The sequence below is a fragment of the Polypterus senegalus genome, chromosome 4 (genome assembly GCF_016835505.1).
Source record: "Polypterus senegalus isolate Bchr_013 chromosome 4, ASM1683550v1, whole genome shotgun sequence".
NCBI lineage: Eukaryota > Metazoa > Chordata > Cladistia > Polypteriformes > Polypteridae > Polypterus > Polypterus senegalus.
In genome coordinates this window covers 117,243,200-117,268,393 of record NC_053157.1, presented here as the reverse complement: position 1 = coordinate 117,268,393, position 25,194 = coordinate 117,243,200, and positions in this window count along the sequence as shown.

The window sequence follows — 25,194 nt, the reverse complement described above, 5'->3', positions numbered from 1 at the left end:
AATAATGTTATATAATCACAAAGAGGAAACCATCAGTATTACTGAAGGTCACGGAATGCAAGTGAATAGAAATGAGTCTTTAATCTTGTTTTGAACAGTTCAATTGTCGACGACTCCTTTATGTGATGAGGTAAAGAGTTCCACAGGCGAGAAGCAGCAGCTGCAAAGGCTCTGTCCCCCTTGGTTTTACATTTGGTACGAGGAACAACCAGAGATAACTGACCAGAAGATCTAAGCACTCTGGATGGCTTGTGTAAAACACACAATTCAGATAAATAGGTGGGAGCAAGCCATTGTAAAGATTTAAAAACTAGCAGCAAGATTTTAAAATCAATTCGAAAACTGACAGGCAGCCAGTGTAAAGAAGCTAAAATAGGAGAAACAGAGTCATACTTCCTTGCCCCAACCAGAAAGCGAGTGGCAGCATTTTGGACCAGCTGTAACCTGTGTATCAGGAATTTGCTAATCCCAGGATACAGCGAATTGCAATAATCGAGGTGAGAAAAAATAAAAGCATGAGTAGCTTTCTCAAAAAAAGGCTTTATCTTACCTAATAGACAAAGTTGGAAAAAGCAACTCTTGACTACAGAATGTACTTGTTTCTCAAAAGTGAGGTTACTATCAAAGGTAACACCTAGATTGCGGGCTTGAGAACTGGTGGCCAATCCTCAAGAGGCAGGTGGACAAACAAAAACCCACAAATCCCAACAAACTCCAGGCATTGATTATGCAAGAATGGGCTGCTGTTAGTCAGGATTTGGCCCAGAAGTTGATTGACAGCCTGCCAGGATGAATTGCAGATGTCTTGAAAAAGAATTCCAACACTGCAAATATTGACTCTTTGCATAAACTTAATGTAATTGTCAATAAAAGCCTTTGAAACTTATTAAATACTTGTAATTATACTTCAGTATATCACAAAAAGATCTGAAAAACTGAAGCAGCAAACTGTATGAAAATGAATATTTGTGTCATTCTCAAAATTTTTGGCCACAGCTATACTGCTTACAAAATTCCATGAGACAGAAAAAATTAGATTTTAGAATTATTTAAATTCCTGCAACATTATGTCTACGTATATGCATAATTTAAATCACACAGTGTTTCTAATATGCACACATCTCCATTCAATTAGTGCTATTCCAATAATAAGGCAAGAATTTACTCTGGAGAGGCCACTAGTCCAGAAGGCTTTCTTTCCTATTGTGCATGTACTCAATGCAATTTGTTACAAGTTTTTTTTTTTTTTTACTGAATGCAGAGACTGTTTCAATCTTAGTTTATTGGCTGAATCTGAGAATTAGTATTTTAACACTCTACAGTGGTTGTTAAAATTTATGACCCACAATCACTCTGGAGTGTCATCCAGGGATTCATCACCCTTGGAGAATTTCTACCGATTGTCATCTGGGGGGCCCTTGGAGAATCACAACCAATCACCATCAAAGTCCCCCAAGGAGAATTGCCACAGATTATCATCTCTAATCCTCCATGGAGAATCATTGCCAATCTTCCTGTTTGGGTGGTATTTTCCCCCTGCCCATCGACCCATCACAACTTTTGTGTTTATATCTATATGTAGTAAATGGATAATATATGAAATGTAAATGTACAGTATATTACACTGGAGAAGGAAGATTTGCTTCTTGAACATTTTTGGGTGTATTTTATATATTTTCACCTGATGATCACAAAAACTCATACCACTTTATTGAAATTTGTATGATTTCCTTTCGTATCATGAGTTAACAACTACAGTACTACAACTACAACTCGTGGTGCACTGCTTCTAGGAATGTAACTCAGATATACCAAGCACTACTGTTTTACTTTGTGAACGTTACCCGGACACAGACAGGCAGACATATTGTAATCCACCACCACATGTTTATTTACAACACAACTATTTACAAAAGTCAGTGCACACAAACCCCAAAGTCCAGGCCTCTCTCACTCTTGCCTTTCTTCGGGCCGCCTCCACTCTCGCTCCTCTTGCTTTGTCCTTCTTCCACCCGACTCCAGCCCCGAACGAAGGGAGGTGGCCCCTTTTATCCTCACCCGGATATGCTCCAGGTGCTCCCCGGCAATCACCCGCCGACATGCCCCTGTGTGGCGGAAGTGCCGGCTGTACTCCCGGAAGCATTCTACTGCTGCTCTTCCCCCCAGCACTTCCTGGTGTGGTGGAAGTACTGAGGTCCAGGGTTCCCAAGGCATGGGGCACCCCTTGGCGGTGACCACAGGCCCCTACAGGGTTGGGCTTCCATGCCCTCAACCCATGGCCCCCAAAGCAACCAGGGTGGCGGACCCCACGTGATCCAAGGTGGGTGCACGCCCTCTTCCGGTCCTTCATAGTGTCCCGGCCGGGTCGTCGCCCCTGGTACCTCTGACAACTTGTAAATGGGACAGCCATGTTAAAGAGTACAAGTCTTATTATGTTTAAAAGTAGTGGCCATAAGTATTTGGTTCCAGGGCAGCAAAGTGTGACATATAAACCACTTGTTGACACAACAAAGATATTTTTGGCGCATATCTTCAAATAAAACTTGGACTGATGAAAACTTCTAAAAAAGCAATGAACAAGAAGTGTAAAAGATTTTGATATTTGGGACAGATTCTTCCATGTATAACTGATACCAAGATTAAGAAAGACATTTTGGTTAGTCCACAAATCAAAAATCACTTTAATAACAAGAGGTTTGAATGGAAGGCCTTCAAGGCGGTTGTTTAGAATTTTTTTTTGGCAGCCACATCACACCAAACTACATTAAACAGGTTGACAACATGCTTCAAGCATACAAAACCATGAAATGAATTTTTGCATTCACACTTGGACTTTTTCCCTGCTGATGTTGGTGTAGTCGGTGATGTACATGAAGAAATGTTTCACCAGGATCTTTCAATATTAGGGCAAATTGAATCCATCAATGCCGACTGGCTATTATAAAACACTAAAATAAAAAGCAACAGATGTGCAGTGTAAACAAAACTCTTGCAGCAAAACATTTCTCACTGAGTTGAACTAATACAGTATGTCAACACCATTAAGCGATTAAAAACGAAATTCAATAAAAGTTCATTTCATGTTTCTCCAAACTCTTGTGTGATACAGTCAATCTGAAATTATATTTGTGTTTATATTTGAAGCTTTCTATCATACATTACCAAATATTTTTTGCTTTCCAGTGTTATTAGATGGACAATTTTGAAACATTTTCTGCATTAAAATCTCTCCATATGTGTTATTCCTGCTATATAGAATACTGTAGGTCATTGGCATTTCCAGAGGATACCTGACTGGTCTTGTCCTGAACTTTTTGTACTTCTTTCATCTCTCCTTGTAATTATGCTTACAAGTAGACTAGAAAATTCATGACAGACTTTTTTCTGAATACTTCCATCCGCTGACCTCAGAATCACGGTATGCTGTAGTGACAGCAAAAGAAAAACACAACAACCTGGCTCACTAACTCTAGCTGTTTCTCTTGCCCATTTTCACTCTCATTCTTTTTCACCTGTCTTTTCTGTAGCTTAACACAAGATCTCACTTTGCCTGAATAAGATGACTATGTTTAACACAAATACATTTTCAAAGCTGTTGGAAGCAAAATGTTTAAAACAAAAGTTTGGTCACATCAACAGGGGAAATGCAAACATGATACAATGGGCCCTTTTTAAAATATGGTAACTTCTAGTGGTGTCCATCCTGCCCCTAAACATTTAACATGCACATTATAGTAATTACTTGTGTGATGTATACACACTTTGGCTCTAGGTCTCCACACGGAATAGTCTCTGGTATGTTATATCAATGTGGGTAAGAGTTACATTTGCCTTATTACCCTAAATAGTCATGAGGACTTGTTAGAAAAGTGAGGGGATCTCTTGACAGAACATTGCTGATTCCACCGCCTGTATGCAATTTTTATACAGTATACTAATAATATGTTAGAATTTATAATTTTTTTAATAACTTTATGATTGTAGGAAGACTTGTTAGTCAAAATGATCCTATCTAACATGTTGTCAGATGCCTCCTGCTCATTCTAAGAGCATGCTCAGCCATTGGATTGAAACAGACAAGTGATGCAAAAAAGGACTATAGTGATAATTTTGATGAAAAAACAAACACTTGACCTGATACAGCCCTGGAACTGATGTTTTTCACCAAGCCAATAGTAAGCGGTTAGCTTCATAACCTAGTTAGGCACAGCCTAATCAGTTCATAGTGAACCTTTTGGATGGTTTCGCAACCTGTAAGGTCAAGGGAAGAATGTAAGTTGTGTTTGCATTTGTAGCACTAGGTCAAATCTAAGTAAAGTTAGCACAGAATAACATTTTTCATGAGTGTGAACTTTGTGACATACAGGTGACCATTCACATCCAAGGTTGGCATAATTAGGGTGAAAAATCATTAAATATTCTTAGAAAATGTGTTGCAGTTATGTGGGCAATTTTCCCAAGAACACAAATTTACCAACACTGGGGTCTTGTAAAGAATGTGTTTATATCTTTGACGGAAGGACTCATTTTGCTGGTTACTCTAACTATGCTTCCTCCTTATAGTATGTTCAAGATTTGAATGGTGATTACAGGAATGAGAGCATGGGTTCAAACAGCCACTATGCTGATGAGCCCAATAGTCCAGGAGACAAGCCTGCTGAGTAATTTTAAATATACAGGGTGAGTTAAAATTGTTAACATTTGAATGGCGAAAACAATTTATCCACAAAACATACTTCATATGTGCAAGATGATTTACAGGAATGTCTCAACCTGTTCACCATCATGTTCAACACACTAAAAACCAACAAGCAACAGTACCATTTAAAGCATGGACACATTTTTGCAGGGAATAAATGATACCACAGTCTGTATTCTGTCCTTCAAGTCATTGATACTGTACCACAAACTTTCTTGCTATACACGTTGTCACACACATGTGCTTAGGAAGCAGCCAACAAGTTTGAAGGTGAGTTATATTTTGCGAGATGAGAGGTTGGTTATGTGCACTGATGTCTCTCTCTCTCTCTTTGTCTACAGCCATAAAGAAGAAAAACCATAATAATCCTACCTTACTTCCGGTCTCTCAAAATGGGCACCATCTCATACAATGAAACATCTGTGATGTCACTCCCGGCCACTTCCGATGACATCACTTTTTTCATTTAGCTATATAAAATCCATTTTCCTGACTATATGTGTCAAATGTGAACAGTTATTGATTTATTTTGACCTTTTTTCTCATATTTGTCCATCAGACAATATACAGGTACGTTCCCCAACTCTTTTTGAGTATTACTTTGTGGCTTATTTCTCCACAACATGCTGCTTCACCATACCCCATAACCAGAAATCACAAGGAGTCAAATCAGGGGAGTGTGGAGGCCATGACAATGGTCTACCACGACCTGTCCATTGACCTGGAAAGGTGTTGTCAAGATAAAAATAATCCATTAGTGTTAACATAATTTTGACTCACCCTGTATATTGTGCACATGGAAAGTCCACTGGACACCAGAGATGTATGAGAAAAGGTGAGTAGGAAGTGACCTGGGGTGCACTGGAGGGATTATATTTCTTAGGAAGTGTCACCAAAATCCTCATCATACAATAAACACATACAGTATATATAGTATGTGCTATGGCCAACTGTGAAAAATATTTTATACCTGGAACCATGCCATTAAGTGGCCCAGGGGTTATTAAAAACTGCCCACTGTGATTTGTTACTGATAACTTTATTTTTCATTGTTGATATCATATTTCTTATAGCAGACAGAGTGATAAATCATAATGATGTTGAAGTACAAGAACATCATTAAATTTAAGAGCAACCATGATATCCAAATAAATTAGCTACAGATCAGCTAGAGGATCATGCAACATTAATCTCTTCAGTTTAGAAACTGGAGTGGAGCTGTGATCATTATCCCTGTGGCTGTAAAAAAGTACAACTTGATAGTGTGTGAAGAACCTCTGCATAGGCTTCCACAACTTTTGAAATTGTAGAAGTTGGATAGCCACCCTAGAAGGAGAAGAGGGGCCTAGTAATTATTAATAGTAAGCAGTCATTGGTAAAAACAATAGAATCAAGCAGCAGACTTTCAGAGCTCTGCTTTGTTCATGAGTCAATCAAACTGCACACATTCAATGACTTTAAGCAATCTTTGTTACATGGTATCCTCATTCATCTATCTTAACATGCCCATTTCCCTTGCATGTTGTTTTCATAAAACACCCAACGCCGCTTTGGTTAACATTAGGGTTGTGTGAGTATTACTTTACTCGTGAGTAATGACGATTATCACGTAGGCCTGTCTTGTAGTAGGCATGTCGCATAGTAAGCCAGTCTGTCAGGTAGCAAAACAGGTGATAGTGTTGTGAGCTACATCCAGACTATTCGCAGAGTTCCTCCTTTGTAAATCTTGTGACATAAAGATGAAATCCAATGAAATCCAACTGGAGGTCCTGAAGCACAGAGCTCCTGGATGTCTGCAGCTAGACCCTTCTTGAAATTTTTGCTCCATTAGATGAACATGTAGCCTTAAGTGCATGTATAGTCTCTCTGTCTCAAATGACTTGCAAGCATACATCACACTTTGCCCAAAGCCAATGTTAACTCAGTAAAATTTACAAAATGTATTTTGTTTCTTGATAGATTATAATTAATTATATTTACATTTCTTCATGTACAAAGTATGATTCTGTAGCATTATACATATCATTTTTCTTATTTCTCCAAACATAGACCAAATATTTTTTTACTTAGGTTTAGGTATATACAGTACACTGTACCCCACTTGCGTCATAAAATCCCTTCTGTGCCATTTGCATTGATATAGCATTTAAAATTTACGTCACAGGTGTGAAACTGAATAATTTTGGTTTGCTTATGCTACAGTTTTGCAAAGTTACAATGAGGTACTGTACATGCACACTATGCCTTTTTTCATTTTTTTAAATTGAAAACTTACTAAACAAGTTAAAATGTATCTGACTTTTTCAAACTAATTTTAAAATTTGCGTCAAAATGAGGCTTTTTGTGATATTCTATAGGCACATGGTTATAATCATGTGTTCAGTAATAAAATATGAAGTATCTACAGATGGAAAAATTGGTATATTGCAACTTATAATAAAAAACAGATGAAACAATGAAATAATAAGAGCTATGTTGCCGTGAAAAAGTAACTGCCCCATATAATTTTCTGCACTATTGAACATTTTTCACACTGAAAATGAACAGATCCTCAACTGTAATCAAATTTTGATAAAATAAACCCTGAGTGAAGAAAAAGTAACAAAAGAAGGTCTTTATATTTATTAAATTTGAATATAAAAGTACTGTAATTGATACATTATCTAAGGCAGCAAGAGAAATATAATTGTCACCTTTGACTCAGTTAGAATTTATGCTAATGCAACCAGACATTTTATGTAGTAATTTGTCAATTTCTCAAAGCACTGTGCTGAGAGTTTGGACACCGTCTTGTAAGGCTAATTCAGCTTATTAATATTTGTGATTTCTGTAGCATGCATTACTTAATTAAGATCCTGACCCAATATCTCATTTAGGCTTTTGTCTGCATTTGGGCCAACTTATTCCTAAACTCTCTTGATCTTTATCCGTTTTCATTTTGACTTACTATATGTTCCAAATCATTTTGTTGCCACATAAGACAGTTCAGGTTGAGTCCACAGAAGCATTGTCCGAAATTGTCCCTTGCAGTGTTCTGTTACAGTGCTGAATCCATCATTCCATCAATAATAGCAAATCATATGGGTCCTGGGAGAGCAACACACTAGACTGCTACTATAAATTTCCTATTGCGGTAACACAGTTAATTACATACCATACAAAATATTCCCATATAAGGGACAAAATGAGTTAGATTTACATCGGACAGGCTGTGCAGGCCAGTTTGTTAACCAAATTAATGAAACATATCACTCTACATACTTTATTTCTGAATACTTGTGTTTTTGCAGTATATGTGTGTGTATATATCATATATATATATATATATATATATATATATATATATATATTTTTTTTTTTAACAAATTTGCAAAAATTCTGCTTTTGCTTTGTCATTCTGGGGTACTGACTATTGCCTGATGTGGATAAAAATGAATGTAAATGATTCTAGCACAAGGCTGGAACATAGCAAAATGTGAAAAAAATAAAGAGGGACTAAATACTTTCTTATTTTTATTGAGCATGTGAAAATATGAACCATAAGAAAAGAAGTGTGTGATATACTGTATTATGGCTCATATTATATTTAATTAGAAGAAGCAGTTATGTATTATACAATGTCAGGTCAAGTCAAGCTTTATTATCATATCATCCATACACAGTATTGCAGAATACAGTGGCATGAAATAATGTTCTCTAGGACCACGATGCAAATATACATAAACACAGAGACAGCAGGAGCAGTGGGAGAATCCTCTGTAATGTGTTAGGCTTGGAAGATGCAATGTTTTATAAAGATGTCTTTAATGGAATGCAGATTGGTCTTAATGATCTTTTCTGCTGTATGCATTATTTGTAGTAAGACCTTATGGTTAGATACACTGCAATTCCCAAACCAAACAGTGATGCAGCTTGTCAGAATGCTCTTGATGGTGGTCCTTTACAATATGGTGAGAATGGGGGAGCTAGTTTTGCCTTCTTCAGAAGTAGAGATGCTTCTGTACCTTCTTGGCTATGAAGATGGTGTTATTTGAGAAAGTAAGGTCAGCTACCAGTTACAACACAGAGTCCTCAATATGCAGTGAGGTGGAGACAGCATGGGCCCACCTGAAGTCACCAATTTTGTCTTTCATCTTTTCCACATTAAAAAAACATATTGTTGCACTTGCACCAGTCTACCAATCGTTGTATCCCCATTCTGAAAGCTGATTCTTCCCCATTGTTGATTAGACCCACCACCATTGAATCATACAGACTTAAGTGTCTCTTTTGTTCATATGGGACAAATTATATGGGAATGTCAGTGGAAGAGTTCAGACGAAAGGCAAACTGGAGAGGGTCATGTGATGAGGGAAGTCTGGCTTTCAAGTAGCCCAACACTAGCCTTTCCAAGCATTTCATTATGACAGATGTGAGTGCTATATGGTGATAGTCATTGAGGCAAAAAACAGGGGACTTCATTGGCATAGGTATAATGATGGTGGTAATGGTTTTAAAGCATGTGGGGATGGCTGCCTCCCTCAAGGACATGTTGAAAGTGTCTGTAAAGATATCCATCAGCTGGTTTGCAAATTTCCAGATCAGTCAGCCAGGTATGTTGACCAGTCCAGCGAGTCTTGTCTAGTCCAGGTAGTCTAGTCCAGCAGCATCTTAAAGATTGACTTCACTGTCCTAAGGACTACCTGGTCACCTGATCTAAAGGCAGCATTACAGGCTGTTAACGGTGAACATATCTCCAATGTTCCCCACAGTTTCTGATTTGCTCCATAGGTGGCAGATGCTTCATCTTGGCCCAGTCCCAATCCTGCTGAAACAGCTCTCTCTGATCACACCCTGATCTGCTTGCAATTTGGTTTGGACCATTTTAGCAGCGTTGTGTATGTAGGCAGTAGTATTATAGAAACATGACGCGAAAACTGACATGTGGGAAATGTAAAGCTTTGTAAGCATCACAAGACTTTGTAAACAGAAACTCCAGTTTGTTCTTACCCCTGGTTGGAAAGTTCACATGATGATAAAGGTTGGGGAGAACTGTCTTCAAGTTGGTGTGATTAAAATATCCAGCCACAATAATAAAACCAGGATGTGTATTTGTGAATAAAATACCAATGTCATTTGCACACAGCTGTATGGGGAATTCTTCCTAAATGTTATCAATGTATATTTTTTGATCATGAATTAAAAGAAACAAATAGATTCATTAAAGTATCTTGTCACACCATATATTAGAATGGAGTCAGAAGAGTGTAATTAAACAAAAGATTCTGCTTCAAATGTTTTTTAGTTAGGATCCCATTCTGAGATTCTTGTGTGTAGATTGTTGCTCTGTTAAGAGCAACGGTATCACTGAAGAAAATGGTGTACACTCTACTATTCACATTTTCAAAATGAAAATGATTAAAGTATCAAGGAAAGCTGGAAGAATCTTGGTAGAGTACAGTATAATGCAGTGAAATGTGGAGCTCATTAAAATCAAGTGGATGGCTTAGGAAATTGATGCTAATCAGCTGCAGGAAGCTCATGGGCTGGAGGGGTGGAAAGTGCCATAACTAGCAAAGACAGATACACTTAGCACACAGTGGAAAGGTTTACATCAGTATGTGAAAGGAAAGGCTGTGCTAGCAGACAGATCTTAAAATGAAGGCTAATTTATATAATGTGTAAAACATAAGACATACTTAATAGAAGCTAATTGCTACAGAAAAGTCTGTTCATATAGTAGTCTGTGAAGTAATTGATGCTTATTAAATAGTGCAGAAAAGGACTGGAAAGAAGGAAAAATGTGTCACCATATATCTGTTATCCATCTCTTATTTTAATATCATTTGATGTACTAGCCATACTACAGAAAAACTTACAAATATGTTCAGTATCTTGTCTATTGAAATACTTAATAAAAACATCCAAATATATGGAACATGTGCCTGTTATTGAATATATTGTAGTATATATGATGCCTTTTTTTTATAAAACTATTGAAACATTAAAAGGAATGGTAAATGCTTCTATTATAAATTATATGCAATTAAATTGCACCATTTTTTTCTAACAGTTCAAAAAAACTATAATGGCCAATATGTGTCCTTCCTTTACATCTGGAATTCTACCCAGGAAGCAGTCCTGTACTGCACTCCTGTAATCAAGGTTTACAATTTTACTAGTCAAGGTTGTGATGGCCAAGGCTTTTAAAACATATCTGGAAAAAACATGTCAAAGCAGTGTATTTTATGTTTGAACTGTGTCCCCTAAAACTGCTTAATCTGAAATATTACATTTTACATTTACAGTAAGAAATAATGCTCAATTCTGTGTTGCTAGCTTTATTACTGACTGACATGGTATTTGGTATTGCAGTGATTAAGGCTGCTGCCTCAAACTACATTTTCCCATTTGTCCGATTGAGTTTTCTGAAGATAATCTGGTTTCACATCTCAAATCCCAGAGAAGTGGCTTAATGATAATTCTAAATTCCCCAAATTGAATGGTTGAGTGAGTTTGCCATAGAATTATAGCAAGTGTGTCACACCCAATGTCATACGTGTACTTGTTGACTCTTGTCGATCTTTAGTGATAAAATGCTGGATGAATGAAAAGTTTTTTAATGAAAAGGATAGAATCCTACTATAATAAGAATGAGTCTCCAGACATCATAGAGGTTTGGGGAAGCCACCCGTATATTATATCCCAGCTGCAAAAGTTTTTGAAATATTCAAACAGAGTTATTCACGACAAGACTGAGTCCACAACAGAACGGACTCTTTGGAGGTAAGATGGCAGTTTTAAGGGCTGGGGAAGGAAATGATGTCATCTATGCCGGAACCGGAAGTGACGTCATCAGATGTGCCAGAGCTGGAAGTGACATCATCAGAGGTGCCGGAACCTGGTGAAATTTCCCGGGAATGGTCTGCAAGAAACTGAGAGAGAGACAGTCAGCACACTCTGCCACCCCCTGGTCTGGTGTAGTATTACAGTTATCCAGGCCCTTTAGCTGTCTCCTACTCACAGGTGTGTAACACTACATATATCTAGGCTTGTCTAAAATAAATGAGGAAACTTGTAACTTGTTTTCAAGTGCTGTTTGGTCAACATGCTTCTAAGTGTATTTGGGGATGGTAATGGAAAAAATAATACTAACTCTGAACCTGTTGGTTCATATGGGAATGATGGAGACACCTTAGAATGCATGATATAGAATACCTGCTGCCCTGATCTGAATCAAAGTCTAAAACTGCAGTTAGATTCCTTTATTTCTTGTAAAAAACTCTGAAACAAAACTTGTTCAATTGCCACTCTACTGGGCAAAATTTTGATCTTCACTTTAGCTGCAGATCTCTAGCCAAAAAAAGACATAAAAAAGCAGTAAAAAGTAAAAAATTACTATTCAAGTACAGTATTTCTGGATTTGATATAAGCCTTCTCTTTGGGAACGTCTTACTCAAGGCTTAAAAAACAGAAGAGAAAAAGAAGTATTGTAATTGTTTAAGCTTATTATCTATATGCAGTAAGTACAATATTAGAATTGCTTGCTTACCTAAAATCTTGTCATGGACAGTTGGGAATTCTCATCTCAAATATATTCAGCATTAATTGATTCTATATATAAATTTAATGAAAGATCAGACTAGATTGTTTAATACAGAAATGCACCTACTAGAGCAACGCGACAAGCAAGACAAAAAGTACAGAAATTTAACCATCTAATATACCACTCAAACACCTGTAATATTAATTGAAACACAAAAACAACATATTTCCTCATAAAGGTAACAGTTAAAAAGCAAATATTAAAATGCAGAATTTTTATAACAAAACACCTGTAAAGTTACTAAAACAAAAATGTATATCTCATACAACATGTACTAGACACCGAAAAGTAACAATTCCAGCAAAGTCACACCTATTTATCAGCCTTCTTTATTTTCATTTTTACTTAACAAAAATATTTGCAATTACAGTATGTTGTCAATACTACACATACTACTTTGACATCAGTTACACAATGAACTGAATCTAAATGAACCATTCAGGAGTCCAGTTCTGTTAACATCAATACAAAAAAGGCTGAGTAAATATCGGATTGGATCAGCACATTTGTAACTGTTATTCTGATAAGGATTTTCAAAGTTTGGGTTATTTTCAGTTTCTGTAATTAATCTGCATTTTGGGTCAACCAGGTCCACTTGTGTATGCTACTGATCTCTCAATATGTCATATAATTAGGTGTGACTTTGCTATGCATGCTATATGGGATATATATTTTTGTTTTGCTAATGCTTCAGTTTGTTGTAATATATGCAATATATTGTAATTTTTGTTTTTTGAAGATTGACTTTATGAGAAGACATTTCAACTTTTTGGCAAAAAATGACTGCTGGACAGTTAGATGAACATTTACATTGAAACACCCATTTTAGCTTCAGGAGAAGAAGAATGGTTTCTATGGAGCTGGGTGTCAGAAGCTACTGATAAACAAAGAGAATTTTATATCAATTACATTAGTAGATTGCTTTGTTAATTTCTTTTAATATATATATTTCTTAGAAAAGATTACAATGGAATGAGCAATGTTTTTGACACAAATATTTTATAAATTCCACATAATTATTTAATGAATAGAATGCATTGTATCTTTCTGATACTGTAGTTTCAAACATATTATTAATGTACGTTATTCATTGTTTTAAGTAGAAACGTTTGCCTTCTCGAATGAATAAGATATGTATTTAATTTCACACTGCTCCAAGTTCTTGTTCTGTGGTGCCTGGGCACAGTACAATCTCAATGTAGAGACTGCGTGTTTGGGACACTTTGGAGGGACTCATGTCTGTGTAGGTCACCAAGCCTTAAAACCCCTCGACAAAACTGAAGATTAGCTCTTGGCTATTGTCGCACATTTCTCTCATTTTAATTCCAGAGAGAGAAGAATGGAAAATCTTAGTGTGGAGAGACATTCCTTGGACTTTGTTCTATGTATACTGTAGTTGAGAAATCTGCATAACAAAAACGGTGTTCAGACCATCCGTGGAAACACATAAATACACACACCATAAGAACATAGGAAATTTGACAAACAAGAGGAAACCACTCAGTCCATCAAACTCATTTGTTTAGCTAATAGCTAAGCTGTCCGAAAATCTCATCAAGGTACTTCCTTTCTGCTTCAACTACATGTCTTGGTAGTTGGTTCCTAGTTCAAACCACTCTGCATAAAGAAATGCTTTCCTGTCTTATTCCTAAATGAACGTCCTTTTAATTTACACTGGTATTGAGTACAGGAGGGTACCAAACAGAACAGGTGTTTTTAAAATGTTAATTGCAAGATTCTACTCACATTTCCACATCTCAGGCGAAACAGCGAGTATGGAGTCTGAATGAAAAATTAAAATATTTAAGGTAGATTGGAGAAATCTACAGCAGCAGACCTAGACCTGTTGGGGACACAAACAATGAGTTAACCATGAAGTTAAAGGAGAAGGTCATGAATGCAGTTTCAGCAGGAAAATGAGTGAATGGCTAAAGTTTGCTAGCAGACCAAGTTTAGTAACTGTGAAACATAAAAAAAATTAGTTTGGTAGGAGACTAGTGAGGCCATGGAGAAGGACCTTTTAGCAGGTGTCACACATGTGCACTTGAAGATGGTAGATCAAATAGGCTCAAATAATGTTGTTTCTCAGCTGGACCACGGGTTGGTACTGTCACCTAACCATCTTTCCTTTAATCCCTCTGCATACCAGCAGAAGAACCAACTAAACAGTGGTGTCACCACAAACCCGCTCTCTGATGATGTCACTTCCGGCCTTTCCTGATAACAACATCCCTTTCAAGAACCCACCTACCAAAGACATCACTTCCTTGTCCAACCACCTGGACCATATAAATGCCTCTGTTCTACCTTCTGTGCTCCGTTCCATTTTAAATTTGATTGTAACCATGTGTTTTCTTTTTGCTGCATTTTCAGTATACAGGGTGGCCACCACCAAACTTTTTTAAAAACAATTTATTGAAAACTTGTGCTCAGTAAGCAGGATGTCACTCCAGGTGTTTTCAGCAAAGATGAGGAAAGAGATGCCTGCACTTGGGGATTCTGTTGGCATGTGAAACTGATATTTTTAGCAACTCTTGCATCATGAACAGCAATGGAATGGGGTAAAGTGATCACAGGAGATGCTATGCTGGAAGGAACAGGTGGTATCACATCTTTTTGACATTGGTTTATAAAGCAGTAGTTGGTACAGGTAAGAGGAAAATAGTAGACAACCACAACTATATAACATTTTTCTTTTTTTTAATTTTATTAAAATCACACAACATTCCATACAAATGAATAAATGTTTAAAAAATAGGATCGAAAACACCTCTGAAAAAGAGAGAGAGGCCAGCAGAGTAAAACTTAAAGCTAGTAAAAATAAGTAAATAGATTAATTAATAAGTGAATAAAGATAAATGGAAAAAGGGGAGAGAATCTGTTTCCTCCGTGCTTTAAAAGCTTATTCTAAAATTTTATTGATTAGATCCTTCCAGGTTTTGAAGATAAGTCTACATACCAATAGTGTAGTAAAGGCAATTACAGTTTGTTTGTCCTTTTCCACTTTAAGCCCATCTGGAAGAACACCAAACACAGCTGTAAATGGGCTAGGAGGGATTGGGACACCAAGGCTGTCTGAAAGGCAGATTTTGGTCCAGAATGATGCTAATTTGGTACACGCTTAAAACATGTGGTCTAGTGAGGCTGGAATTTGCTCGCAATGTTCGCAGGCTGGATCTTGCCTTGGAAACATTTTGGACAATTTTAAGTGAGACAGATGTGCCCGATATATAATTGTGAGTTGAATAATTGTATGCTTTGCGCATATGGAGCTCGAGTGGATTCTCTGCATTGCTACCTTCCACTCCTTTTCTGAAATATTGAGTGAGAGATCCTTTTCCCATTGTCCTCTTGGAACTTTGAAAGGGAGGGACTGTAAAATGGTTTTATATTTTGCAGAAATGCTGTCTGAAGACTGATCAATATGTTTTCTGGCATAGAGGTGGGTGGGAGGTGAGGAAAATTAAGTAGGTTCTGTTTAACAAAGTTTCTGATTTGAAGGTAGTGAAAGAAATGTGTTGCTGGAAAGTTAAATTTGGAATGTAATTGTTCGTAGGATGCAAAGACGTTGTCTATGTACCAGTGATATTTCAGTTCTGATATTAATTGTAATTTTAGTTTTTATTTTATTTTATAAAATTTATTTTTATTTCGTTCTAGTTTTCAGTGGAGTCAACAATTTTTATTTTATTTAGTTATGTGTTTAAAATTTTAGTTTTTATTTTATTTAGTTCTGGTCTTTTTACATAATATTAGTACAATTTTAGTTTTTTTCTGTTGAAAGACCACAAATGCTGGCCTACACATATTTCATTGCAAGTTATGTTTCAGTCAATAAAATACACTCACAGCTCTTAATGACGTTAAACACAGCTTGATCAAACAGATTAAGTGGCCTAATGAGTATAGTCAGCAAGATCAAATGTTTCAAACCAAGAAACCAGTCTGTGCAAGCATGTGAATGTTAAGCTGTAAACAAGCACGCATTTCGAGAGATTTTTTGCAACAACGTCCATTGCGCAGATAGTCACACAGTGAAAATATTCACTCGACGAATGCCTGTAATGCAGGTACAAAGACAAGGTCCTCGGCCACCGGCACCAGCAGACTGCATGTTGATGATTTCTGCTGCCGGTACTGATGCAGTGTTGTGCGGTGAGGTTTATGGCTGTTGAGGCAATGACTTCTTCAGAGTCAAGAGTTACAAATATATGAACCCAAAATCGTAGCTTATCCACTGTTCAACTGGCAGCATGCACATTGACTACTGGTTATGTTTCATGTCTAATCAACATTCTTTACACATAGATAAGGCACATATTTGGATAAGAAAGGACGTTACATTTATAGCAGCGAGAGTGAGCGGAGAGAGTGCATTTGCTCTGCACCCTCCATGTGTTTGCCATTGCAATTTCACAATTCAAACTCATTCTATACAAATGAAAGTAAAGAGTAGTGTACAAAAAACAAATTTCAATTTTGACCTTAATTGAAGTATTGAGTTGTTTTTAAAAGCTTTTAATTCTGATGTTTTAATCAATTTTAAAACAGACTGTTCAACAAAAGGATAACAAGAAAAACAAAAGAATATTTTATTTAAAGTCAAAATTTATTTTTTAAATATTAGATTGTATTTTTTCTTAGTCTGATCCCATTTTTTATAAAATTGAAAACCGTTTATGGTCTTACCTTTATTTGTAAATGAAGTCCATGCGCCTATCCTTCTCCACTTGTAAAAGTTCTCCTTATTTTCCTTTAGTTTAAAAAGTCTTAATCTTGCATTTTGGCAGTTGAAATAAAAAAATAAACGAACCACTGCAGTGCACTTGACTTTCTGATATCGCTAACCTATTGGCGCCAAGAGCTTCTGCGTAGAACAGCAGCAACAAGCAGCTGTTGGGCTTCAGTGCGGTACAGTATTGTCTGCTTCACCTTGTGCCTTTTCACTGCGATTTTATGTCCTATCAGTAAGACTAAATACGTCACAGACATTCATTACAAATATTAGCCAGACTGTTAAAGTCAGGTGTATAATAAATGCGCGTGCAAACATTATATTGGTGACATACAGGGAGACAGCAACAGGCACATGCCAATTGCATGCAAATTCAGCGATTTTGACTAAAACAATGATCATAATCATTAGATTCATACAGAAAACAAATTTATAGCACAGACCAGTGGACACATTTATTTTATATTATCATTATTAGTTTTTTTTTTTTTTTTTTACTTTTTATGATGACTGGTGTGACTGCACGTCCCTGTATGAAGTACAGTCATGGTACCAGAGAAGTGCTGAACTTCCACTAAGCACTGATACAGCTGGCCCTGCACTGAAACTCCAAGACTCTTTTCTTCTTCTTGCACGTAGCATTTGCTTTTATTATCAAATGTGCTGTAATTAAAGTATTTCCACATGCTACTTTCACACTTTCTACCCGCAAACCTCTCTGCAAAACTTGCCTTTGTCACCCACACTTGCTTAGTGCTTCAACCCAATGAGCAGAATGTGCGCAACAAACAAATGATGGTCCTTTACGGAAGTTGCGCCATGTGACTATAGTAAGCCTAAGGTATGAGATCACCGCATAGTAAACAGCGCAACGTAACTGAACGCTCAGGGTGACCTACAAACTACTTCTCTGCATGACTGAACTGGATCGAACAAAAATGTTATTGCTATTTTTTTTTGTTTTTACTCAATTTTCGTTCTCGTTTTAGTTTGTTTACTTATCAATAATTTCTATTTTTATTTAGTTTTAGTTTCTCTGTTTGCCTTAATTTCAGTTCTCATTCTTGTAAAATGAAAAACAATATTTTTAGTTCTAGTTCTCGTTTTTGTTATGAAAATATCACTGTGAATCATAGTGATTTAATCCCAAAAGGAGGGTGGAAAAATGTGGTTCTCGTGCAGAGTTGCCACAGATAAAAGCTTCTTTATCTTAAAATGTTTCCTACATTGGTTCCATATTCTGAGTGAGTGAAGCAGAATTGGGTTGTTAGTATATTAGCGATAACTTGCATTTAATGGGGCACAAAGCAAGGAATGTAAAGAAGTACTGCAAGATTTTACTTCTACTGCGGACCAAGCCTGTGTAAGTTCATCTATTTGTGTTCAGGTTTTAATAGCTTGTATATTTGCTGCCTAGTAATAAAACTGAAAGTTAGGTAGAGCCATGCCACCTTCTGCCTAAGTTCTTTGTAGGGTCGCTCTTTTGATATGTGGATGTTTTGAATTCCAAATAAATGAGGTTATGGTTTAATCTAATTTCTTAAAAAATGTTTTTTTGATGCTGTGGACTAAGCCCCGGACACAGACAGGCAGACATGTTGTAAAACACCACCGCACGTTTATTTACACAATATTTACACAGTCCAACAAGTGCCACACAACCCACTTTACCTTACACTCTTGCCTTCTCCTCTAGACTGCCTCCACTCTCTCTCTCCAAGCTTAGTCCTCTCTTCACCCGACTCCAGCCTTGAATGAAGGGAGGCAGCCCCTTTTATACAAGCCCAGATGGGCTCCAGGTGCTTCCTGACACTCCTCCGCGGACACTCCCCTGTGTGGCGGAAGTGCCGGCTGTGCACCTGGAAGCACTCCGGGTGTCCCCAGTCTTCTTCCCCCCAGCACTTCCGGGTGTGATGGAAGTGCTGAGGTCCAGGGCTCCGAAGGCAGTGGGGCGCCCACTGGCAGCAACCATGGGTCCCTACAGGGTTGAGCTTCCAAGCTCCCTACCCGTGGTCCCCAAAGTAACCAGGGCAGTCGCCCCCACATGGTCTGGGGAAGGCGCAAGCCCTCTTCCGGTCCTCCTGGGCATCCCGGCCAGGTCGCCTCCCCAGCCGTCTCTGACAATGTATATTGGAATGTTTTTTAAATAAAAAGAGAAGCTTACAAAGAATATTCATCTTAACAATGTTAATTCTTCCAGCTAAAGTGAGATGAATTTTTCATTTAACATGTTGAACTATAACACACTTTAAAAGTAGTTGTTAGTAAAACATAATAAATAATTAACACCAAAAATGATTTAGCTGCATACTAGCTGAAGCACAGTTACTTGATTTGAAAGCCATATGCCACAAAACAAAATAAATAAGTGGGATTTCACCTAATTGTCTTTGACTGGAAAGATGTCTTCTAAAAATGCAATCTTATTTTTTATTCCTGTAAGGTGTGTGTGTGTGTGTGTGTGTGTGTGTGTGCACGCTGGCATGTGCAAGTAGTTATGTTTCTGCACACAACATTTTTCAGTAGCGCACAAAACAGGAACTCAGGAAATCAATCCCACCCACACCTGCCAAAAGTTTATAAAGCACAGAAGTCAAAATGTCCCTCCTCCCAGAAATGAATTCTTAAAATCTGGTATGTCTGGGAAACTCATAGGCAAAACATTTGAAAACTGAAACTAATGTGACCCAATCAGTTTGTCTTATGCCCATTCTTTGAAAACATTATTCACATAGGAGCAAATCTGTCAAAATAGACAAAAACAGTAATATTAAACATAAGTATATATTCAAATGTGTTCAAACATAGATACTATTCTCAGTGCTACACACACATTTGTATATACACATATATGTTTTTATTATATTTTTTTATTATTGTTAATATTTTTACTTTTTTGCTGTTACATTTGAAAATGCATTCCAAATCAGAGATTCTAGGCACCAAACCTATCCATTGAACATCACACAAGAATAATCACCTTATTGAACACTAGTCTATCACGTTGCAATCAGTATGAGTGACCTGCATAGGGGGAATAGGGACATGTGCCTTTATCCTGTGTAACTACCATCCATTCACCAATTGAAAAGGTTACCTCAATGTAATGTGCTATGCCGAGGAGTGCTTACTTAAGACAGAGAAAACATTTTATTCAAGTGGCACAGCACTACTTGGCAAATGTTATAACAAGAGTATCAGTCTTTATGGGGATTATGCAGAAAAGAAAAACTTAGGTTTAGTGGTATTCTTCACAGTACATTGAAGAAAATTGAACTGAAGTATTTACAGTTATACCTACAAACCTGTCATTGTTGTGGCCCTTAGAGACGACCTAAAAGAAAACTTCAGTTTCTTATACAGAATTTACCATTCCTTGCGCTTGTACCTCACCCTGATATAACACACCTTCCTGTCTTCCCCGTCCACAACCCCCTGCCTCCAATTCCACTCCATTCAGAGTACAACTCCTTTTCTTCCTTCTAGCATTAATAATTTCCTTGATGGCAGTCCTCGTCACTGCTCTATGCCCTCCCCACTACACTCAACACTCCTTCAGCCAATATGTTAATATTCATATTTAGCTAGGTTCAATACACATTAGGGATATGTGCTAAAAAATTAATTCAAATCAAATATGGCCATGTTTAAACTCCATGTTTAGATTAAAACGTCAATGTCAATTTATTTATATAGCACATTTAAAACAACATAGGAATGCTGTGGCCAAAGTGCTTTACAATAAAAGAAGAAAAAAAAATACAATTAACATAATAACATAGAAATAAAATAAATGAACATAAATAAAAATAAGATTACATAATCACAATGAGGAAACAATCAGTATTACTGAAGGTCACGGAATGCAAGTGAATAGAAATGTGTCTTTAATCTTGTTTTGAACATTTCAATTGTAGATGACTCCTTTATATGATGAGGTAAAGAGTTCCACAGGCGAGGAACAGGAGCTGCAAAAGCCTTGTCCCCCTTAGTTTTACATTTGGTACGAGGAACAACCAGAGATAACTGACCAGAAGATCTAAGCACTCTAGATGGCTGGTGTAAAACACACAATTCAGATAAATAGGCAGGAGAAAGCCATTGTAAAGATTTAAAAACTACCAACAAGATTTTAAAATCAATTTGAAAACTGACAGGCAGCCAGTGTAAAGAAGCTAAAATAGGAGAAACAGAGTCATACTTTCTTGCCCCAACCAGAAAGCGAGTGGCAGTATTCTGGACCAACTTTAACCTGTGTATCAGGGATTTGCTAATCCCAGAATACAGCGAGTTGCAATAATCAAGGTGAGAAAAAATAAAAGCATGAGTAGCTTTCTCAAGATCCCTAGAAGATAAAAAAAAGGCTCGATCTTACCTAAAAGATGAAGCTGGAAAAAGCAACTCTTGACTACAGAATTAATCTGTTTCTCAAAAGAGAAGGTTACTGTCAAAAATAACACCAAGATTGCGGACTTGAGGATTGCAAAAGACAGAGAAAGATCCAAGAAGTCCAAGACCAATCATCATAGTATGCATTACTTACAATTCTGAATTGATTGAATTCAGTGTAACAACTTTTACATTTTCAACAGCAATACAGGGGACAGATATGGCCATTCATAAAGTAATTTGCGGGATAGAAAATGATTGACTGACTGACATCCTTTTATTACACCTGGCCAGTGGAGCCAGTCTATGTGAACAGTTGAATTCTCTATAGCAAGACTGCTTAGTCCTAAGAGAACAGTCCCTTTTATAAGTTACGTTTATTTACATAACATTTAAATGTATTTTAATTTACACCAATCAGCACACAGATAAATTAAATAGCATTCCCATGCCATTAAATATTATGCAAAGTTCCAAATTAGTTAAACATTGTCACACATGTGCGCGTGGGAGGCAGCTAAAAGGCTTTGTGGTGAAGAGGGTCCACAGCTCACGTCATAAAGGCCACTTTTTAAATAAATAATTGCCGCCTTCGCTGCTTAGAAAGGGGGCATGGCAGAGTGCACGGGTTAGAAGTCATTCGCATCCGTAATTGTTCCCAGGAACTGCTGATTGCCACAGCTGATCCACATCCCCATGATAAATAGAAGCGTGAGGCGGCTAGCAGAGGAGGATGAGAAAAAGAAAGAAAAAAAAGAAAGAAATGGATGTTAAGGAGTAAGGCGGCAGGAAGCAGCGAGGAGAAAGCCGGTGCATGAGAGCGAGCGAACCTGCATCGTCACAGGCTTGAGTAAGGGCAATTCTGAATCAGAATCAGAGGGATGTGGCAGAGTGCACTGATTCTTTTTCTCACTTTCCCGCAGACCATTCACGGGAGATTCCACCTGGCCCTCTTGATGTCACTTCCGGGACCGATCCTATCGAAGAAGACCTTGCTGGCTCCGGCCCCTGTGATGTCATGTCCAGGCTCAAGCCTATGGCTGAAGACCTTCATGAGCCCAACCCCTTTCATTTCACTTCCTGTCTTCCCCTTTAAAAGCCTCCACTTTTCCCCTATTCCCTCAGTTCTGTTTTGGACTCTATTTTGTGTGCATCAGTGCTGTTATACCTTTTGCAACTTTGCAGCCAGGATACCAATATACAGGTGGCTGCCCCAAACCTTGCTATGGCTCTGTGTGTAGTTTGTGACAACATATTTAACACATGTATTTTTAAAGAAAAACCTATTTACAAACTCTTAAAAAATAAAAGATATTCTAATGTAATTATCTCATCGTTTCTTTGGTTACTACTTTGAATTTTGCTACAGGGAGTCTTAAGAACACATTAAAGGCACACCCAAAATACTCATAAATTTACATAGAAATTATAAATATAAGATATACCTTTGTGTTTTTCTGCTTCACTAAAACATAAATGGAAATTGGGACACCACGAGAAAACATGCATTTCAACCCAGACTATCAAGCTGTAAGGCAGCAAGGCTAATCACTACATCACCATGTAACTCTTTGTGATTATTATAAAAGTGTATTCTTTTCTGGACCCTGGTTTCTGCTCTCAGTTAGGCTGCCAATTATTTTCTACCCCTCCATTTATGCCAATATGAACACAAGCCTTTTTTCTTAATGTATTTATCCAGTTCACAATGTCCTTTCCCTTTTAATAGCATATATACAGTACTTCACATTCCATGTCCTTTTCCATCTAAGATCTTTTCTTTTTCTGTTTTATTTCTAGGAAAGAACATGGGTCAAAATGTGATCCTTAACCCTATTTCCTTTTCACAGTATGCATTCATTACCACTTTTTGCTTGATTAAACAAATCACATGGGGCTGGTGGAATGCTTTACACAGGCTTGGTGGAACAAATCACATTGCTTTAATTGCATATATCATAACAAGGATTTTTGGAAAATGTCATAATTCCCTGATAGAGCAAATTACTGAGGTTGGATGGAAAAATCACATAGCTTTAATAGAATAAATCACATTGTTCTAAAGGAATAAGGCACACAAGCCTTAAAGGTTTAATCAGAGGGTCTATTGGAAAAAAGCACACGTGTCTAATGAAACACTGTTATTTTGGACAGTTGGAATGAACTACAGGAACTCAGGTTTGATGGAAATTACTAATGGGTCTAATGGTATTTATTCAGCAGTTTTCATAAAATATTTACATTTTATTTTCGCGGCTTTTATAACTATATTTGTATTTAACAAATCCACAGAAGCTTTACAAAATGAAGTAATATATTGATAATACAACAATATTGCATTTTTATTCATCCTTCAAATCAACAGGTTTCATAACATAATTAAATACACTGATATTCTTATTTTATAAATCATTTGTATTTATTGTGTTCATAAGAATTACTTATGAACATTTTAAAATCAATTCAGTTTTTTTTTTTTTTTTTTTTGCCTGGCTCCTAAAGACTAACTGACACGAGAATGTCCTCACATATAAAATACTACAACAATTTATGTCTTGTATAGCCCAACATCACACAAGGAATGCCTGAATGGGTTTTACAGGCCCTATTTGTTTGACAGCCCCCCAACCTTGACTCCCTAAAAAGCCAAGAAAACTTCCCCAAAAAATAAAAAAAAAACCCTGCAGGGAAAAACAAATCAAAGAAATCTTAGGAAAGGCAAATCCAACATACAATTCAACTTTTCTTGTTGTTTAGTTATGCATCAAGCTTGTTGGGGTTCACCCATGTTTTTGACTCTGTAGACCCAAAAATCCCTTATTTTAAGGCCATTTTTAGACCATATTTTGTGCAGGAAATGAGCCCCTTATTATAAAGAGTAAATCAATAGGTGAAGTTGTGTATGCCACATCTACCAACCCCAGGGGTAACTCCCTAATGGGAAACGTGGTCAAAGTTACTCCTTTTCACAAAACGTTGAAAAATGGGGATCGGTAATATGTGCAATTGGAGTGTCCTTTTATGCTATTTCAATGTTGTTGATCACATATATGATAATATTTTTTGATATTTCATTCTTTACCGGTGTTCCTAACCCTCTAAGTGCTAAAAGGATAAAAATAACACATTTCAAACAAAAGCATGTGGAGAATTGTTTAAGAATATTTCAAGGTCAGTGATTATAAATATGATGTTTTTTTTTTATTCTTTACTACAGTAGGGATCTAGCCATGTACAGGAATCCATCAGAGAGAGAAAAATGACAAATTTCTAATACAATCAAGAATATTTAGACTTTAAATGTTGTTAAGTGGTACAGTGGTAGCGTTGCTGCCTCGCAGTAAGGAGACCTGGGTTCACTTCCTGGTTCCTCCCTGTGTGGAGTTTGCATGTTCTCCCTGTGTCTGTGTGGGTCTCCTCCCACCATCCAAAGACATGCAGGTTAGGTGCTTTGGTGATCCTAAATTGTCCCTAGTGTGTCCTATGGAGGGCTGGTGCCCTGCCTGGGATTTGTTGCTGCCTTGTGCCCTGTGTTGGCTGGAATTGGCTCCAGCAGACCCCCGTGACCCTGTGTTAGGATATAGTGGGTTGGATAATGACTGACTGACTGACTCTGTAATTGAAGCACACATTGTATTATTTCAAACATTCAATGCAACTATTCTTGTTTATTATGTACTTCTACCTCATGAGATAAATCATTACATTTCTTATGGACACTCCCAACTCGGGCAGCTTACACTAATTCAGAATTAATTCTCTATTATTTTAGCTCACAGATACCAT